At 37.6% G+C, this 22,082-nt stretch overlaps 1 pseudogene; it reads right to left on the minus strand.

The window, feature by feature from the left end:
* Nucleotides 1-19,001: 19,001 nt before the first annotated feature.
* LOC101100734 lies at nt 19,002-21,067 on the minus strand (annotated as a pseudogene).
* Between the last annotated feature and the right edge of the window lie 1,015 nt (nt 21,068-22,082).

Raw genomic sequence — 22,082 nt, forward strand, 5'->3', positions numbered from 1 at the left:
ATATATATATCTCAAACTCCTGGAAACAGATAACAGATTGATGGTTTCCAGAAGTAGTAGGTAAGGAAGGGTGGCTGAGTAATGGATTCACAGTGGTCAAAATGTGTAAACTTCCAATTATAAGTGAGTTAAGATTTGAGGATGTAATGTACAGCATGGTGACTATAGTTAACAATGTTTTCATGTATATTTGAAAGTTGTGGAGAGTAGATCTTTAAAGTTCTCATCACAAGAAAATTATGTGTTACTATGTGTAGTAGTGGATGCTAAATGAATTTAATGGGGTAATCATTTTACAGAATATACATATATCAAAATTTTATGTCATAAATATTAAAATAATATTGTGTTATATGTCAATTATATATCAACAAGCCTGGGGAAACCAATAGTCAAAAGTCAATTGGGCAGAAGACATGAATAGACATTTTTCCAAAGAAGACATTGAGATGTCTAACAGATGCATAAAAAGATGCTCAACATCACTCATCAAAAGGGAAATAAAAATCAAAACCATGATTGGAAAAACAAAACAAAACAAAACAAAACAAAATGTGATGAAACACCACCTCACACCCGTCAGGATGACTAAAATTAACAACACAGGAAAAAACAGATCTTGAGGAGGCTGCAGAGAAATGGCAAACCCTTTTGGTTGGAATGAAAACTGGTACATCACCCTGGAAAACAGTATGGCACTTTCTCAAAAAGCCAAAAATAGAACTATCCTATGACTCAGCAACTGCACTATTATAAATTTATCCAAAGTATAAAAAATGCTGATTAGAAGGGACACATGCACCCCAATGTTTACAGCAGTGCTATCAACATTAGCGAAATTATGGAAAGGGCCCAAATGTCCACTGACTGATCAATGGATAAAGTAGATGTGGTATGTACATAGAACTACTCAGCGATGAAAAAGAATGAAATCTTGCCATTTGCAACAATGTGGATGGAACTAGAGGGTATTATGCTAAGTGAAATACGTCAGTCAGAGAAAGATAGATATCATATGATTTTATTCATTTGTGGAATTTGAGACAGACAACAGATGAACATAGGGGAAGGGAAAGAAAAATCAGTTAAAAACAGAGAGGGAGGGAAATCATAAGAGGTTCTCAAATACACAGAGTAAAGGGAAGGTTGCTGGAGCAGAGGTGGGTAGGGGAATGGGTTAAATGGGTGATGGGCATTAAAGAGGGCACTTGTTGGGATGAATACTGGGTGTTATATGTAAGATATGAATCACTGGGTTCTACTCCTGAAGCCAAGACTACACTGTATGTTAACTAAAATGAATTTAAATTAAAAAAAATCATTAGTTTAAAGTTAAAAAAAACACTATTGTTTTAAACGTTAAAAGTTATTAATACACCAGAAAGGAGAAATAGGGCAGAGTAGAAGATTCTGAGCTTCCTTCCTTCCACCGAAAATGAGACAACTACATATAATGCAACTCACTCTGAAAACAAATTTGAGACTAGCAGAACAGACTTTGTACAGCTAAAGACATAAGAAAAAGTCATTCCAAGCACAGTAGGAGGAACAGAGATTTGGTTGGTAATCAATCCCCTGGTCTAATGACCCACTAACAGAAGGATTATCAGAGATGCAGAGGTCTTCCTGAGGAGGCAGGGAATCAAGCACTACATCAGGCACTCCAAGTTTTGAGGATCCTTATGGGTAAGATAAGTTTCCCTACCATCACACTTTGAAAATCAGTGAGGCTTGAATCCATGAACGTTGAAAATCAAAGGGGCTTAACTAAGGGAAAGCAAAAAAAAAAAAAAAATGCTATAGGAAGCAAACACCCAGATCTTAAATTGCCACTGTGCATTATCACTCAGTTGAAAACCCAACACAAAATTAACAGTTTGGAAAACACCAGCATTACGTACAAGATTTACTGACTAATATTATGGTGTGTTATAGAGGGAAATGGATCTGATTCAGCTTTCTCTAGGAACAGAATTGCTGGCAGGTGCCAGTTTTCTTGACCTCCTTCAACCTTAGCTGGCCAGAAACTTGTGGAAGACTACTGCAACACTTTCCATCTCTTTCATTAGCACTGTGCACCCTACCCTTTAGTTCTTCTGTGGGACCACTCCAACCAGCCTCGTTCCATGACAGGCACACTGACAAAAGGCTCCGTTCCTGACACACAAGATGGGACATACCAGCCAGGATCACTGCCCCTACAAAATTATCCATGCCCTGAGGAGAAGAGAGAGGCCCACCTACCAGCATGCCCATGAAAGCTGTAGCCAAGCCTCTTAGCCAGTTGTATTGGAGGTTAAACCTATTCACCACCAAACCCACAGTAGCTATAGCCAGGCATCTCAAATTTCTACAGCTGGGAGAGCTCTACTCATCAGTGCACCTGAAGTAGTTGCAGCTGGTCATTGCAACCAGCCAGAATCCAAGGTCAGCCCCACTCATACATGTGCCTGTAGCATATACAGTTGAGTCTCTCAACCAGCCATGCTAAGAGCCAGCCATATCCAAAAGTGCACCCATAATATTCATGTCCCATCACTGCTGCAAGCTAGGCTGATGGCCAGCCAAGCCCATTAAAACATCTGCACCAGGAGTCATCTTCCTACTAGCGTACCTGCAATAATCACAGTTAGTCATTGCAGATGCCTGAGCAATGGAGCAGCCCCACCATCCTCACAACACTCAGCCCAGTCACAACAAAAGGTGCATACAGCCAATATAGGGGATAAATCCGGGGTGCCTTATACTGGTGACAATGGGGGGAATTGTGTTACTGGGCTTCACAGGACAACATCTGCATAAGATCACCATCTTAAAGACCAGGAGAAGCAGCCAAATCTACATAATACACAGAAATATAAGCAAAGTCAGACAAAACAAGTAGGAGAAGAATATGTTCTAAATAAAAGAACAAGTGAAATATCAAAAAAAAAACACCCCTAAATGAAATGGAATAATCAGACTACCCAGGAAAGAGTTCAAAGTAATGATCATAAAGACACTCACAATACTTGAGAGAAAAGTGTATAAACTCCATAAGAACTTAAAAGAGAGATATAAAATATAAAAAAAAGACCAATCACAGTTAAAAAAATAAAATGACTGAAACTAGGTGGCTCAGTCAGTTAAGTGTCTGGCTCTTGACCTCATGGTTCATGAGTTCAAGCCCTACATCAGATTGGCACAGATTGTGTGGAGCCTTCTTGGGATTCTGTCTCTCCCTCTATCTGTCCCTTCCCTGCTCTCTTTATAAAAAAATAACTTAAATGACAAACACTAGACAGAATCACAGAAGCTTAGAGGGTCAGCAAGAATAGATCAGTGATCTGAAAGACGGGTAGTGGGAAAAACCCAAGCTGCCCAATTACAATTAAAAAGAAACAAAATAAGAAAAATGAGGATAGGTTAAGAAACCTCTGAGACAACATCAATCATACAAAAAACTGTCATTATAGGATCCAGAAAGAGAATAAAGAAAGTGGCAGAAATATTATTTAAATAATTAATAAGCTGACAACTCTCTTAAGATGGGGAAGGAAACAGATATCCAGGTCCACTGAGCAGATAGCACCAAACAAAAATGAACTCAAGGATGTCCACATCAACACAAAATTAAAATGTCAAAATTAATTAATTAATTAAAGATAAAAATAGAATCTAAAAATCAGCAAGAGAAGTGACTCCAAGAAGCATGAAGTGGCATGGTATATTGATATTTCTGAAAGGAAAAAACCTATTATCTAGAAGGTTGTCATCCAGAATTGAAAGATGACAAAGATGTTTCCAGCCAGAAGTTAAAGGAATTCATTACAAATAAACCAGACTTACAAAAACCATAAAATTCATTTCGTTAAGTATAAAGCAAAAGGCCATAAGTAGAAGTAAGACATTTATTAAAGGAAAAAGAAAATCATTGGTGTAAAAAAAAACTTATAGTAAAAGTAGTATATCAATCATTTATAAAGCTAGTTTAAAGGTTAATAGACAAAAATCGTAATGTCTGTTATATTTGCAAAAATATTTTAAGGAAAATACAAAATAAAAAGATGTAAAATATGACATCATATGCTAAAACATAAAGCAGGAAGGAGTGTGTGTGTGTGTGTGTGTGTGTGTGTGTGTGTGTGTGAGGTATAAGGACCTCATTGCATCAACAAACCAAAAACTTGCAATAGACATATCAAAGAGAGAGAGAGAGAGAGAGAGAATCCATGAATACTTTATTTTTTAATATAATTTATTGTCCAATTATATTGGACAATGTTCCACCCACATTGCTGCAAATGGCCAGATTTCATCCTTTCTCATTTCCAAGTAGTATTCCATTGTATATATAAACCACATCTTTTTTATCCACTTGTCAGTTGATGGACATTTAGGATCTTCCATAATTTGACTATTGTTGAAAGTGCTGCTATAAACATTTGGTATATGTGCTCCTATGCATCACCACTACTGTATTCCTTGGGTAAATTCCTAATGGGATATTGCTGGATCCACACTGTTTTCCAGAGGGGCTGCACCAGTTTGCATTCCTACCAACAATGCAAGAGGGTTCCATTTCTCCACATCCTTTCCAGCATCTATTGTCTCATGATTCATTCATTTTAGCCACTCTGACCTGCATGAGGTGGTATCTCAGTGTGGTTTTGTATTTCCCTGATGAGGAGTGACGTTTGAGCATCTTTTCATGTGTCTGTTGGCCATATGGATGTCTTCTTTGAAAAAGTGTTTATTCATGTCTTCTGCCCATTTCTTCACTAGATTATTTGTTTTTCAAGTGTGGAGTTTGGTAAAATCTTTATAGAATGTGGATACTAGTCCTTTATCTGATATGTCATTTGCAAATATAAAGATATTTTTCCATTCCATTGGTTGCCTTTTAGTTTTGTTGATTGTTTTATTTACAGTGTAGAGGCTTTTTATCTTGATGAGGTCCCAAAAGTTTATTTTTTGCTTTTAATTCCCTTGCCTTTGGAGATGTGTTGAGTAAGAAATGGATGCAGCTGAGGCCAAAGAGGTTGTTGCCCACTTTCTCCTCTAGGGTTTTGATGGTTTCCTGTCTCATATTCAGGCCCTTCATCCATTTTGAGTTTATTTTTGTGAATGGTGTAAGAAAGTGGTCTAGTTTCATTTTTCCACATGTTGCTGTCCAGATCTTCCAGTACCATTTGTTAAAGACACTTTTTTTTCCCATTGGATACTCTTTCCTGCTTTTTCAAAGATTAGTTGGCCATACATTTGTGGGTCCAATTCTGGGTTCTTTATTCTATTCCATTGTTCTATGTGTCGGTTTTTGTGCCAATACCATGCTGTCTTGATGATTACAGCTTTGTAGTAGAGGCTGAAGTCTTGGATTGTGATGCCTCCTGCTTTGGTTTTCTTCTTCAATATTATGTTGGCTATTCAGGGTCTTTTGCGGTTCCCTAAAATTTTAGGATTGTTTGTTCTAGCTATGAGAAGAATGCTGGTGCAATTTTGATTGGCATTGCGTTGAATGTGTAGATTGCTTTGGGTAGTATTGACATTTTAACAATATTTCTTCTTCCAATCCAGGAGCATGGAATGTTTTTCCATGTGTTTTTGTCTTATTCAATTTTCTTCATAACTTTTCCATAGTTTTCAGCATACAAATATTTTACTTTTGGTTAGGTTATTCCAGGTTATTTTATGGTTCTCGATGCAATTGTGAATGGGATAAGTTTCTTTGTTTCTCTTTCTGTTGCTTCATTATTGGTGTATATGCTAGGACTTCCAGCACTAGGTTAAACAAAAATAGTGACAGTGGACATCCTTGTCATGTTCCTGTTCTAAGGGGAAAGCTTTCAGTTTTTCCCCATTGAGGATGATATTAGCTCTGGGATTTTCATAAATGGCTTTTATGATGTTTAATATGTTCCTTCTATTACAACTTTGTTGAGGGTTTTTATTAAGAAAGTTGCTGTATTTTGTCAAATGCTTTTTTTCTGCATCTCTTGACAGTACCATATGGTTCTTTTCTTTTCTTTTGTGATGCATCACATAGTTTGATTTGTGGATATTGAACCAGCCCTGCAGCCCAGGAATGAATTTCACTTGATTATGGTGAATAATTCTTTTTATATGCTGTTGAATTTGATTTTCTAGTATCTTGAGAATGTTTGCAACCATATTCATCAGGGATATTGGCCTGTAGTTCTATCTTTTTTTTTTTCTGTGTCTTTGTATGGTTTGGGAATCAAAGTAATTCTGGCTTCATAGAATGTGTCCAGAGATTCTCCTTCCATTTCTGTTTTTTGGAAGAGCTTGAGAAGCATAGGTATTAACTCTACTTTAAATCTTTGATAGAATTCTGTAGGGAAGCCATCTTGTCTAGGACACTTATTTGTTGGGAGATTTTTTTATAAATGATTCAATTTCTTCACCAGTTATGGGTCTGTTTGAATTTTCTATTTCTTTCCGTTTGAGTTTTGGTAGTGTGTGGGTATTTAGGAATTTGTACATTTCTTCCAGGTTGTCCAGTTTATTGGTATATACTTTTTCATTGTATTTGCTGATAATTGCTTATACTTCTGAGGGATTGGTTGTAATAAATCCATTTCCATTAGCGATTTATCTGTTTGGGTCCTGTCTCTGTGTTTTGAGAAGCCTGGTTAGGGGTTTATAAATTTTGTTTATTTTTTCAAAAAACCAACTCTTTGTCTCATTGATATTTTCTACTGTTTTTTTATATTGTTTATTTCTGCTCTGATATTTATTATTTCTCTTCTTCCATCGGGTTTGGGGTGTCTTTGCTGTTCTGCTTCTAGTTCCTTTAGGTGTGCAGTTAGATTTGTATTTGGGATGTTTCTTGTTTCTTGAGATAGGCCTAGATTGCAGTGTATTTTCCTCTTAGGTCTGCCTTTGTTGCATCCCAGAGAGTTTGGATTGTAGTATTTTTATTTTCATTTGTTTCCATATATTATTTAATTTTTTCTCTAACTACCTGACTGACCATTCATTCTTTATTAGGATGTTCTTTAACCTCCATACTTTTGTAGGTTTTCCAAACTTTGTCTGTGGTTGATTTCAAGTTTCATAGCATTGTAATCTGAAAGTGTGCATGATATGATCTCAATTCTTGTATATTTATTGAGGGCTGTTTTGTGACCCAGTATGTGATGTATCTTGGAGAATGTTCCATGTGCACTGGAAAATAAGTATATTCTGCTGCTTTGTAATGTAAAGTAATAAATATGTCTGTAAAGTTCATCTGGTCCAATGTACCATTCAGAGCCATTGTTTCTTTACTCATTCTCTGTCTAGATGATCTACCCATTGTTGTAAGTGGAGTATCAAAGTCCTCTGCAACTACCACATTCTTATCAATAAGTTTGCTTATGTTTGTGATTAGTTGTTTTATATATTTGGGTGCTATCAGTTTTGATTCATTGACATTTATAATTGTTAGCTCTTCTTGATCGATAGACCGTGTATTTATTATATAATGCCCTTCTTCATCTCCTGTTACAACCTTTAATTTAAAGTGTAGTTTGTGTGATGTAAGCGTGGCTACTTGAGCTTTCTTTTGACTTCCAGTAGCATGATATATAGTTCTTCATCCCCTCACTTTCAATCTGAAGGTGTCCTTGTGTCTAAAATGAGTCTCTTGTAGACAGTTAATAGATGGGTATTGGGTTTTTTTGTTGTTTGTTTGTTTTTATTCATTCTGATACCCTATGTCTTTTGATTGGAGAATTTAGTCCTTTTACATTCAGTGTTATTATTGAAAGATATAGGTTTACTGTCATTGTGTAATCTGTAGGTTTCATGCTTGTAGTGATGCCTCAGGTACTTTGTGGCCCTTGCAACATTTCACTCACAGAGTCCCCCTTAGGATTGTTTGTAAGGCCAGTTTAGTGGTGATGAATTCCTTCAGTTTTTGTTTGTCTGGGAAAACCCTTATCTCCCCTTCTATTCTGAATGACAGGTTTGCTGTATAAAGGATTAATGGCTGCATATTTTTCCTGTTCATCACATTGAAGATTTCCTGCCATTCCTTTCTGGCCTGCCAAGTTTCAGTAGATAGGTCTGCTACTACCTTTATGTGTCTGATTTTGTATGTTTAGGCCTGTTTATCCCTAGCTGCGCTCAGAATTCTCTCTTTATCCTTGTATTTTGCCAATTTCACTATGATATGTCACGCAGAAGATTGATTCAAGTTACATCTGAAGGGAGTTCTGCATGCCTCTTGGATTTCAATGTCTGTTTCCTTCCCCTGATTGGGGAAGTTCTCAGCTATGATTTGTTCAAAAACACCTGCAGCCCCTTTCTCTCTCTTTTCTTCTCCTGGAATTCCTGTGGTATGTGTATTGTTACATTTGATTGAATCACTTAGTTCTCTAATTCTCCCCTCATGATCCTGGATTTTTTTATCTCTCTTTTTTCTCAGCTTTATCTTTTCCATAATTTTATCTTCTAATTTACCTATTCTCCCCTCTGCTCTTCAATCTGTGCTGTGGCCACCTCCATTTTATTTTTCACTTCATTTATATCATTTTTTAATTCATCAATACCAATTTTTAGTCCCTTGATCTCTGCAGCAATTGATTCTCTGCTGTCATTCTATGCTTTTTTCAAGCCCAGCGATTAATTTTATGACTATAATTCTAACTTCTTTTTCAGTTATGTTGCTTATATATGTTTTGATCAGTTCTTAGCTGACACTTCTTCCTGGAATTTCTCTTGAGGAGAATTATTCCATTTCATCATTTTGGCTGGTTTTCTTTCCCTTATGAGTTTTAAAACGTTGTTATGTGCTCTGCACCTGAAAGCACTGCTATATTCAAGGCGGGTCATACACTTTTTAGGGTCTGGCCCTTCAGGAGGTATTTTCCAGAGAGTGTTACTTGCTCTCTGTTGTTGTGACTTTGGTTATTTTATTTCCCTACTCATGGTGATGTTTTATACAATCCACCAGGTGTGTTTTGATTCGTTCATTGAAGTAGTCCTGGAAAGGAAAACAAACAGATAAACAGGAATCAAAAATATGCAAACACACAAACAATTAAAACAAACAAACAAAAACAAAAAATAAAAATCCAAAAGAAAAAACTAGAAACACCGGCTACAGGTAAAGAAAAGGGTGGAGGTGGTGCTGATGGAAGAGCACATATAAAGAGAGAAATGGCAGAGGCAGGGAAAAAGAAAAAAATAAACGTTGACCAGGCAGAACTAAAAGGCTTAATCAAGAGAGAGAGAAACAAAACTAAGGAAGGAGGCAGGCAAAAGCACATGAAGATAAAGTTACCCACAGAGAGAAACTATACTGGTGATTTTCCCAGAGAGAGAAAGGAAAAGAAAGAAGGAGGTGTAGAGCATGTATCAAGAGAATGGATTAAATATGTTTGTTTAAACAAATCAATAACCAGAGTAACCAGGCTAGAGGAGGGAAGAGATAAGAGAGAAATGGAAGGGAGAATATATCAATACAAGAAGAATTGTCCTAAAATTAATCCAGGCAATGCAGCAACACTGGCCTGGAGGAGGGTTCTGTCTGCCTCCACAGCATCTATCCCACTCTATTAGATAAGCAGTTACCCAGCATGGAGGGTCATGGTTTGGTGTAGGCTGGTCTCACCTCTGTGGACTGGTCCCTGAGGCCCCGTCTTGGTGGTTGAGGGGAGAAAAATGGCGATCCCCAGTCTCTTCTCCACAAACTGGTGCCCCAAATCACTCCTTTGGAGCTATCCTCACTGTGCCATTGCCGCAGATGAGACTCCTGTGTCCCGGCACTTTGCTCGGATTTAAACTCCCATTCCGTGTGCACCAGTACTGGGAAAATGTCTCTGGATGCTGCTTGATATGTGGTCCCAGCTGGTTTTGGCCTATGCTGCAGCACTTCAGGGGAGGGAACCAGTTTCTCTTGCTGCAGACTGCACACCTAAACTACCACCAAACCTGGAGGTGGCTCCTCTCCTCCCTGGGTGTGAGAACAGGGCAGCTGGCCCTAGTCCGAAGAAAACTCTTCAGTTAGAGATGGGATCCCTTTCCAGCCCAGTCAGAGGTTTTTTCTCTTGTCCAGATAGTGTTCTACACTTCCCCAGCCACTCTTCCTCTTCCCTTTGTCTCTCTGCAGAAGGGGATTCCTCCCCTCAGTGCCTGAGAGGCCTGTTTTGTCTCCCTCAGTTCACAATCACCAACCTATGGCCCTTTAAGTAGTCCCGGTTTCTCGCTGGTAAACTTAGTCTCTTTTCCTTCCATACTCTTCAGCTTCAATGTCCTTTGGCTTCAGCCCTTCTTTGTTTGAGAGATGCAGGAAGTATGGATCCCCCTACTTCTCTGCCATATTGGCTGCTCTATTCAAGAATAATACTTTAAAGTGTCATCAAATCACAAGGTAAGAAAGCAAAAGAGAAAGAAAGATGCAGAAGAACTAAGAAAATTAACAAAATAACTATGAATTCATAAATATCAATAATTACTTTAAATGTACATAGATTAAATGCTCCAGTAAAAGATATAAGGTGACTAAATCCACAAAAACAAGGCCCAACTATATGATACCTTCAAGAGACTCATTTCAGACTTGAAGACAGATAACAGACTGAAAGGGATGTGATGGGAAAAGTCATTCCATGTAAATAAAAGTGAAATAAAAGCTTTGTAGTTGTACTCATATCAAACAAAATAGACTTCCTTCCTTCCTTCCTTCCTTCCTTCCTTCCTTCCTTCCTTCCTATTCTTTTTCTTTTTTTGTAAGAACTTTAATTATGATATAATGTACTTCTTTATCTTTTGTTATATATAGTCTTTGATTTAAAATCTAGTTTGTCTGATATAAATATGGCTTCTTCAGTTTTCTTTTGACATCAATTACCATAATCGACTCTTCTCCATCCTCTCACTCTCAATCTTCCCATGTCTTTAGGTCTAAAAGGAGTCTTCTTTAGAAATAAATAGGTGTGTTTTGTTTTTTTTTGTTTAATCCATTCTGATACCTTATGTCTTTTCATTGGAGCATTTAGCCCATTTATATTTGGAGTGATTATTGAAAGGTAAGAGTTTAGCACTATTTTGTTACCTGTAAAATTGAGGTGTTTCTGGTGATATTCTCTGTTCCTTTCTACTTTTTGTTGTCTTTGGCCTTTTGCCTTCACTTAAAGAGTGCCCCTGGGGGGCCTGGGTGGCTCAGTCGGTTAAGCATCCGGCTTCAGCTCAGGTCACGATCTCGCGGTCCGTGAATTCGAGCCCCGCATGGGGCTCTGGGCTGATGGCTCAGAGCCTGGAGCCTGCTTCCGATTCTGTGTCTCCCTCTCTCTCTGCCCCTCCCCCGTTCATGCTCTGTCTCTCTCTGTCTCAAAAATAAAAATAAAACATTAAAAAAGTTTAAAAAAAAAAGAGTGCCCCTTAATATTTCTTGCAAAGCTCAGTTAGTGGTCATTAACTCCTTTAGTTTTTGTTTGGTCAAGCCTTTATCTCTTCTATTATTAGTGACAGTTTTACTGGATAGAATATATTTGCCTGCATATTTGTTTTCAATTCAGCACATTGAGTATATCTTACCACTCTCTTCTGGCCTGCCAAGTTTCTATGGACAGATGTGCTGTTAACCTGATCTGTCTTCCTTTGTAGATTGATACATTTATTCCCCACTTCCGACTTTCAGGATTCTTTGTATGTGTATTTTGTCAATTTTACTATGACATGTCTGAACAATGTTTTTCTTTTTTTTGCTTTTTTTTTATTTAACTGACTGGGAATTCTCTGTTCTTCTTGAATTTTGATATCTATTCTTCCCCAAGTTGGAGATTATATATATACACACAAACACATATACACACATATATGTATACACACATATATATGTGTGTGTGTGTATGTATATATATTATATACACATATATATTATACATACACATATATACTATATATATAAATATATATAGTATATATACAAATATTGTATGTTGTATATTATATATTATATATTTAATATATAATATATGCATATTATATATACATTATATATAGTATATAAAATACCTAAAATACATATATTATATATTATATATATACATATTATATATACATTATATATATTATATATTATATTATATATTCAATTATATATACAAATATTATATATTGTAAATATATAACATATACATGAAGTTTCTGCCCCTTGTTCTATTTCATCTTCTGAGACTCCTATGATAGAAATGTTAATTTAGTTTTTAAAAATTTTTAAGTATTTATTTTTGAGAGAGAGAGAGAGAGACAGAGAGACAGAGAGAGAAAGTGAGAGACAGAAAGAGACAGTGCAAGCAGTGCAGGAGCAGAGAGACAGGGAGACACAGATTCTGAAGCAGGCTCCAGGATCTGAGCTGACAGCGTAGAGCCCTACGTGGAGCTTGAACTCACACCCGTGACTTCATGACCTGAGGCAAAATCAGATGCTTAACTTACTAAGCCACCCATGTTCCCAAATATGTTAATTTTTTTAATAAGTTGCTGAGTTCCCTAAGTCTACCTTTGTGATCCATTACCTTTGTTTCCTTTCTCTTATTTTCAACTTGATTCTTTTCCATAATTTTATCTTCTTTATCACTAATTCATTCCTCTGCTTCAACCATCCTTCCTGTCATGGTATCCACTTTAGTGTGTATCTTGGTTATAGTATTTTTAATTTTGGCCTGACTAGATTTTAGCTGTTGTATCTCTACAGTAAGGGATTCTCTAGTGTCTTCTATAATTATTTAAAGCCCAGCTAGAATCCTTATAACTGTTTTAAATTCTATTTCAGACATCTTATTAATATCTGTGTTGATTATATCCTTGGCTGTCATTTCCTCATTTTCTTTCCACTGGCAAGAATTCCTCTGCCTTTTCATTTTGGAAAATAAAAACTAATAATGATAAAGATATTAAATTAAAATTAAAAAAAATAAAATCATGCAAAGGAAGCTAGGCCCTAGGTTTGCTTTAATCTGCTTGTTAAGAGAAGTTTTATTGAAAAAGGAGAAAAAACTAAAACAAATTAAACATTAAAAGAAACTAAAAAATTAAAGTAAAATAAAAAGTACAAGAAAAAAAACAGCAAAAACAGAAGCAAAAAGCAAACAGGAAAACAAGCAAAAATCCCAAAGCATTTATATCCAGTTTCCCCTACAGCTGAAGGTTTGCAGCACTCTATGATCAGTAGACTGAGCAAGTGGAAGATATTTGTGCTGTTCTTCTGGGGGAAGGATCTGTTGCTCTGATTCTCAGGTCATATTTCCTTAATGGAGATTTGCCTGTAGGGTACAGCAGGTGGGGCTTGGTTTAAGGCTCTGTTCTCCACTTGGTGGCTCTCTTTAGTTCACTGGGGTAGATCAGTGCTGGTGGGCTAATGGTGAAAATTGCTTCTCCCAGCTCTCTTGTATACGGAGCAGGACATTCACACCTTCACAAATGGGTGATCAATCACCCCCTACTGTGTCTCCCGCTTCCATTAGCTCCCTGCCTTCCCACTTATCTATGTCTGAGCTGTCAGCTTGCCAGGTGGTGCCTCCCTCCAGAGTTTTAACTCATGCACAGCTGTGTTTCATAACTCCACACCTCTAAGAAACCCAAGGCTTGGACCCTCACTAATCCTCTGGGGGAGGGTCTTGCCACACTGTCTGCTGTTGGCTTCTTCCAGAAAATGTGTAGCAGCAGAGGCTCAGAGTATATGGTAAGTTGGGAGACAACAGGTAGCACCAGGGTTTGCTGCATTCACATACTAGTGAAAGGGGCAGTTGTGTGGCATCTACTGGGTTCTTTGCCCATGGAGAGGTTGTATCACATCTACCAAATGTACTCCAAGCAGGGGAACCAATTCTCCCCGGGTGACCCAGAATCCTTAGACGTTGCTGCCCACTCCCAGGGGTCCTCCTTGCTTCTTAGCCTAAACATCACCAGTCGCAGAGCTCTGAAGCTTTGGACTTTGTGCTACAGTGTTTATAAGTACAGTTGGTATTGAAACCCTCTCTTTTTTCGCTTTCGGTCATTTTGGGGAAGAATTTTCTTACACAGTACCTTGTGTTTGTTTTCACTCTTTTACTCTAGCTACTTTTAAGGGAGAGTGCTTTTCTAGTGTGAACTTGATGCATTGCTCCATCTCCCCTTCTCTCTTCTCTCCATGAAAAGGCTTCCACTTTTTCGAAACATTGTAGCTCTTATATCCCATAAAATCACCTCTCCACACCTGCGATATTTTCTCCCTCAAATTATGGAGATTGTTCTGTTAATCCTCAGATCAATTTTCTAGGGGTTCAAAATGGTTTGATGTTGATCTAGCTGTGTTCAAGAGACAATCCCATGGTCCCCTTACTACTCAGCCATCTTGACTTCTAATGTTTCCTAGCATTTTATTGAGGACTTTTGAATCTATGTTTCTCAGGGATATTGACCTGTAGTTCCTTTTGTTAGTAATGTCTTCATTAAGTTTTGCCATAACAATATTTCTGGCCTCAAAGGATAAATTTGGTCTTTTCTTTCCATTTCTATTTTTTGGAATAGTTTGAGAAGAATAGGTATTAACTTTTCTTCAAGTATTTGGTTAAAATTGCCTGGGATGACATTTGGCTCCAGACTTGTGTTTTGGGGGATATTTTGATTATTGATTTAATTTCTTTGCTGCTTATTGGTCAATTTTTCATTTCTATTTGCTACAGTTTTGGCAGTTTATATGTTTCTCTAAATTTTTCTATTTCTTCTAGTTTGGCATATAGTTTTTCACAATAAACTCATAATGGTTTATATTTCTGTGTGTTGGTTGTTATTTCTCCTCTTGCACTTGAGATTTTATTTATTTGGGTACTTTCTTTTTTCTTTTTGATAGGTCTGGCTAGAGGTTTATCAATTTATTTATTGTTTTCAAAGAAATACCTCCTGTCTTCATTGATTTGTTCTTTTTGTTTGTTTGCTTTTGTTTTTGTTTGTTTGTTTCTCTATCATTTATTTCTGGTCTGAGATTTATTATTTCCTTCCTTCTGAAAGCTTTAGGCTTCATATGTTTTTCTTTTGGTAGCTCCTTAGGTTTCAAGTTAGATTGTTTATTTGAGATTTTTCTAGTTTCTTAAGTTAGGCATGTATTACTATCTAATTTCCTCTTTTTTTTTTAATTTTTTTTTCAACGTTTATTTATTTTTGGGACAGAGAGAGACAGAGCATGAATGGGGGAGGGGCAGAGAGAGAGGGAGACACAGAATCGGAAACAGGCTCCAGGCTCTGAGCCATCAGCCCAGAGCCTGACGCGGGTCTCGAACTCCCGGACCGCGAGATCGTGACCTGGCTGAAGTTGGACACTTAACCGACTGTGCCACCCAGGCGCCCTCTAATTTCCTCTTAGGACCACTTTTATTGCATCCAAAAGGTTATGGACTGTTGTGTTTTCATTTCAATTTTTCCATGTTTGTTTATTTCTTCTTGGATTTTCTTGACTCATTTGTTGTCTCCTAGCATGATGTTTAATCTCCATGTATTTGTGTTCCTTCCAAAATTTTCTTGTGATTGACTTCTATAGTCATAGTGTTGTGGTTAGAAAGGATGAAAGGCATGTTTTCAATCTTTTTGTACTTTTTGAGTCCTGATTTGTGACTTAATATGTGACCTATTCTGGAGAATCTCCCATTTACACTTGAAAAGAACATGTATTCTGCTGTTTTAGCATGGAATGTTCTGCATATAGGTGTTAAGTCCATCTAGTTCAGTGAGTCATTCAAAGGCATTGTTTCCTTGGTGATTTCCTTTTTAGATGGCCTGTACTTTCTGGTAAGTATGGTGTTAAAGTCTCCTACTAATGTATTATCAATAATTTCCTTAATGGTCATTATTAATTAGTTTATACATTGGGGTGATTCCATGTAGAGTTTATAAACAATTTTTATATCTTCTTTTTGGGTTGTCCCTTTTATGATTATATTGTGTCCTTCTTTGTCTCTTGTTACAATCTTTGTCCAATGTCAGCATTGTGACTATTTCTGTGGGGAATAAGCTTAAGAATCCCCCAGGCTTATGCCAATGGATTAACAAGGCATAAAGAAGTACAAAGGCATAGGATGCTCACACCTGAGTTTGGGTAAACAAAATTAGAACCCAAGAATAGGGAGGTGCAAAGGAACCTCAGAATAGAGAGGCAGTGCAGTCCCCTGAGTAGAGAGGGAGGAGCAAAGGCCCCACAATAGAGAAAGGTGCAAAGACACCCAATTCAAAGGTATATGAGGTAAGCAATATTAGGCATTCAGGGCAAAGACACCCCCCCACCACCACCAATTTAGTACTATAGCAGAAAGCTGATTTCACAGGAAAGAAGGACCAAGTTAGGTAAACAGGTAAACTGGAGTATAAAGTGCTGCACTGAGCTGCAGGTGAAGTTGCCCAGAGTGGAGCTGATTAACAAAAGAAAAGGTGCCTTGTTAACCCCAGGTTATTTGTTCCATTTGCTTTATCCTTTAGGCTAGCTAAGATAAACAGACATGGTGTCTCCTGTCTGCCATTAACAACCATCTGTCCTTCTGCCCAGCGCCAGGATTTTGTTTTATATTGACCCAAACCACAAACACTGTATATCTTCAAAACCCCCTTTTCCATTATGCCCATGAATTAATATTCACTGATTCATTGTCTCATTGTGCATGTCCATCACATTTGTAAGCCTTCTGATCTTAATGAATACAGGGCAAGACCCTTATTCAGGGCTTGTATCTTTTCCCAGACATTAGCCATCTCTTGCTTTTTGTCCTGCATCCCACTCTTTTACTGGCCAAAAGAGAATTTTCAACTTAGAGTCTAGGACAGTGGTTTGACAGCCATTTGCATGATAAATATTTCTTCACCCCCTCACTTTCAATGTTTCAGTGTCTTTAGGTCTGAAATGAATCTCTTTTAGGCAGTATGGAGAAGTATCATATTTATTTTATTTGTGCTGACATCCTATATTTTTTATTCCATTTATTCCATTAGTACATTTACATTCAAAGTAATTATCAATACATGTGTATTTATTGCTATTCTGGTACTTGTTTTGTCATTGTTTCTTGAAATTTTCTGTGATCCTTTCTTGGCTTTGCCACTATTGGTCTCTACTTTGCACTCAAAGAGTCCCCTTTGATATTTCTTTCATAGCTGTGCTAGTGGTCACAACTCCTTTAGTTTTTGTTTGTTTGGGATGTAATGATAGCCTTTCTGGATCAAATATTCTTGACTGCATATTTTTCCCATTCAGCACACTCCCTTATGGTTTTCCAAGTTTCTGTTGAGATATCTCAAGCTAGCCTTATTGATTGCCCCTTGTAAGTTAAGAACTTCTTTTGCCATGCTGCTTTTCTTTTCTTTTCTTTTTTGAAATATGGAATTTGATTTAGAAACTATTTAACATAGGAAAAAAAAACTTATCAATAAAGACCAGGTGGAAAATGGGTTCCCAATAAAATGGGATTTTAGGGCAACAGAAGTCTAAAAGGCCACAAAAGAAAAATAGCACCACTGTTATTTGAACAATGGCTAGTTACTTGCACTTTTTGGCATTGTTAATCACTGTATCTGGGTTTTTCTCTTAATTCCACATAGAACATTCACTACACAATAATTTTTATCATAAAATATCTGCTTTATACACACATTTTAGGACAAGCTACCACGAGAAACAAATCAAAAGAAATACATCAAGGTCTCAACAGTCTCAGTAGTGGGTGACAAAAATATTTGGCATAATTCTTCCAAACTAAGGAACTGAATAGGCTGGGAATAGAACAAATGAGTAAGAGTTAAGGAATTAAGTATTTTAAATATTAATTATTAATTCAGACATGGTCCTGGATTTTCTGCAAAAGAAAATTAACATTTGCCAACATGCTAACAAACTTTATCTCCAAGGAGATTAGTGCACTGGCAAAGTATTTCAATAACAGTGGAAGGCTGTGGATAGCAGGTGTTGGGAACACCCAGTCTTGTAGGTCCCAGGGTAGCAATGGCATTCACTGGTCACTCCCTCTGACAGAGGTCCAGAGAAACTTTCAGTGTGACCACCTACCTGCTGAACTTACACTCTAAGCAGCGAACTTTAAGGAGTGAAAGAGGTGTCCCCAGTGGGCAAGGGGAGCAGAGAAGGAAGCTTGTTCAATGTAAACTTAAAAGACAGTAAAATGGGACATGACCCCCACTCAAATTCCAGAGATGTGGGCAAGTCCCCAAAAGTAGTTGTTAGATTTATAAACTGAACACAATTCATCCCCTCCACCAAAACAAACAAACAAACAAACACCAATACATTGAAATTTCAGGGATAATTGGGAAAAATGTCAGAGAAATGTTCACTGAAATTCAGTCTCTCCAACTCAAACATGTCAGGGCTGGAACACAACCTCTCTTAGTCCAGGCAACAATGCCTTTTGCTTATTATAGCAAGGATACAATTGGCCAAAGACAACAAATGGCTTTACAGAGTGACTTTTTAAACTTCTCTTCTGGGCCAACGCCTAGACCTTTTTAGATTCAAGCAGCCCTGCAAGACCTGTGAACAGCAGATTCCAAAGGTCCAGAGATCTGGCCGTTCCTTCCCAGACACAACATCAAACACATAAAATATGTCAGGTTTTTTTTGTGTATTTTGAAATATGGAAGCATATTTTAAATATTCTTAAGGCATTTATTTATTAAAATGTACCCTGCCAAGATTTCACATTAGCTTAAAATTGAAATCAGTCTTTACATTTTTTCTACTGAGGTATCTGCCTCAGCATATTACATAAAAACACTACCTCCTGGAGCACCTGGGTGGCTCAGTTCTTTGAGCATCCAACTTCAGCTCAGGTCATTATCTCCCGGTTCACAGGTTTGAGTCCACAGTGGGCTTTGTGCAGACAACTCAGAGCCTGAAGCCTGCTTCTGATTCTCTGTCTCCCTCTCTCTCTGACCTCTCCTGCTCGTGCTCTCTCTCTCTCAAAAATAAATGAACATTAAAAAAAGTTTGAAAACAATGTCTTCCTCAATCAGTGTTACCAGCATCCACATGGGGAGCCCCATGGTCAGCCTCTGTGAGCTGCAGCCTAGGTGAAACAGCTGGATGTTAATACTGCCTTGTTATAAAATGAAAGCCCCTAAACTCAAACTCATTGGAAAAAGAGTGAAACTTCTGCAGTGTTCTTTAAAAGAGTTACTTTTTGCTCATGAAAAGAAATCAGTGCATCCCCTAAGAATAATAAAAGGAAATATTTTACAGTTAAGCATATGATTTGGAGTGAAGAATTTGGATATTGCTCTGCTGGTCCAGACTGTTAACACTCTTCTTCTTCCTCCTGTGGGCCCCCTTCATCAGCTATCACAAAAGTTTTGTCTGTGGCATAGAGATTGCCCATGGTACGCTGCAGTACAGGGTTGTTTTCCCCCTTGTTATTTTAGCAAATCAATTCAATGTTCCTTAGATTCCCAAAATAGAAATCTCTTTCTCCAAGTCTTCAACATTAAGTTTCAACATGTTGACCTGCTGCATCTATTAGCTGTTTCATCATCCCAGTTGCTCACACCAGATTCTTTAGCACCAAACCCAAGTCAACCTTAGGGGTTGCAGTAGTTCTGTGGGTCACAGAGGGCCTCTGTGGAGCTGCACTCCTAGAGCTGAGAAGTTTCTTCAGTTTGTTTAGAGCTGGAGCAACAAGGGAGTGAGCCACTAAAGTTTTCTCACCTTGTCTGGCAGCTATAGGGTCATAGTCTTTTCCATCATAGTTTGCATCAAAAAAGTTCTTGAACCACTGAACAAATTCAAAATTGCCTTGAAAATTTCCTTTTCTAATTTGTCCACAGGGATTATTTTGTCAATACCAATTGTCTTAAAACCTGCTTGTAGTATTTTGAAGTTCTGGATGTATTCGTGTTCTAGCTTAGTGTGGAATTTCACTTTCTTCAAGGCAATGGAGCCAAGGAACAGCATGCCCATAAACTGATGATAAGCAGTTACTGAGTGCAACTGTTTGATCATTGTCAGATTCAGCTGCAGAGACTCATTGACCCAGGCCCAGCATGTCGTGTTGTCTTAGATTATTGCTGGTGACGGACGTTGAGTATACATTCAGTGTCTTCTTTGGTTTTTGGTGGGATCATATCCCCTGCCTGTGCCTGGCTTTGGTTCTGTCTTGGTCTTGCTCAAACTGTCCCACCTTACTATATTAAGATTTTTATTTGTCACATTTTCCAAATTTTATAACAATATATCTTAGTGTTGGCTTACTTTTTTTTTTTAATGGAATTTCTCTGTGCCTTCTGCAACTGAATGTGTGTTTCCTTCCCTAGATTGTGGAAGTTTTCACCTATTGTTTCCTTAACCACATTTTCTGCCCCTTTTCCTCTCTCTTTTTATTCTTCTTAGACTCCTATAGTTAAATGTTATTATGTTTAATAGAGTCACTTTTTGCCCTAAGTCTATTCTTGTGTTGCATTATTGTTTTATTTATTTTTTTTTCAGTTTTTTTTCCATTCCTTTGTCTTTTTTGGTCACTAATCCATTCCTCTCCTCCCCCCAGCCCACTATGCATTGCATCAAGCCTTTTTCCAATTTGTTTATTGAATTTTCAAATGATTTATTTTTTTTAACTCTTTTAACTATGTGGTGTGTCACCGATGTCTTCTATTCTTTGCTCAAGCCCAGTGAGTATCATTATGATCAATGCTTTAAATCATCCATAATAGAATATTTATCTTATTATCTTTCTATTGTTATTTATATCTGTTTGGCCTAGCTCTCTGACTGTTACCTTATCTTGTTCTTTCATTTAGGATAAATTTCTCCTTCGCATTTTGTTTATCTCTACCATTTTCTGTGTGTCAGAAATGCCAGTTTGTCTTCTGCTCCCGAAAGTAATGGCTTTATGAAGAAGAGGTCATGTAATGTCCATGCCCTTTGGTTTCATGGAGTGTCTCTGGTGTGTGCTGTGTGTATTCTGATATTTTGTTCTGGCTGCTCCATCCTTCAGTCAAGTTATCTGCAGAGGCTCTCCTTGCTTTCTATGGACAGTGTTTGGTCTCTGACCTGAATTTGGCAAGTTTTACTTGGTGTGCTCTGGTCTGTTTGTGAAATAAAACTTGTCATCATCCCTACCAGGAGGAACTGGGGCCCTGCAAAACTCTCTGGTCAGTAGATGTGGTGCGGGTAGGAGTTTAGGCTTGTCTTGTGGGGAATGGCCTCACTGTGCTGGACTGATGCAAGCTTGACTGAGAGTGGCAGTCCTACCAGAATTAAGGGGTCTGGAGCTTGGTGTAAACTAGTTAGGCAGCCCATATAGATGCTGCTCTGCTTTCTGCAAGTAGCTCTGTCTTTATGCTAAGGAGCATGGGAGGGAAATAGTGCCAGCCAGCTCCTTTGTTCTAGGAAAGGTGTCTCTGAATGCTGCCTCTAAGAACTGTGCTCCAAAAAGAGCAAATAATCTCTACCTGTGTGCACCAGGCATTCTTCAGATTGCTGTTTCCACACCATCTGCCACTGGGTTGTTTGCTTGCCTTCTCTCTAAGAGGAGGACAGTGCCTTTGGGATCTATCACAGCCAAGGCCACTGACAATTAGGACTCCAGATTTTAATCCTCACTGATTGCAAGAATTCTCAAAATGTAGCCCCTGTCTTTTTCCAGAACAATGTTTTGAGGAAATGTTCTCCAGGTGTGTTCCCCGATTTTCTCCTCCCTCTCTCACTCTCTCTGTCTACACAGTTCCTCTGACCATTTTGTAAGAAAATCATTTCCTTTATTTGATTTTACGAGTTGTTTATATATTTTGGATACTTACCCCTTATTTAATATTGGGTTAGTAAAACTTTTCTCATTTTGTAGGTTGCTTTTTCATTTTTTTCTTTGACGGTTTCATTTGCTGTGAAGATTTTAAGTATATTTGATTCCTATTTGTTAATTTTTACTTTTGTTTTTCCTGCTTTCAGTGTCATTTCCAAAACACCATTGCCAAGACCATTGGTGAGGTGCCATATCTTAATGTTTTCTTCTAGTTTTATGGTATCATATCTTGTGTTTAAGTCTTTGATCGTTTTGAATTATCTTTTTGTGAGTGACATGAGAGGTGGGTCTAACATCATTATTCTGCATGTATGTATCCAGTTTTCC

The sequence above is a fragment of the Felis catus genome, chromosome A1 (assembly GCF_018350175.1).
Source record: "Felis catus isolate Fca126 chromosome A1, F.catus_Fca126_mat1.0, whole genome shotgun sequence".
Taxonomy (NCBI): domain Eukaryota; kingdom Metazoa; phylum Chordata; class Mammalia; order Carnivora; family Felidae; genus Felis; species Felis catus.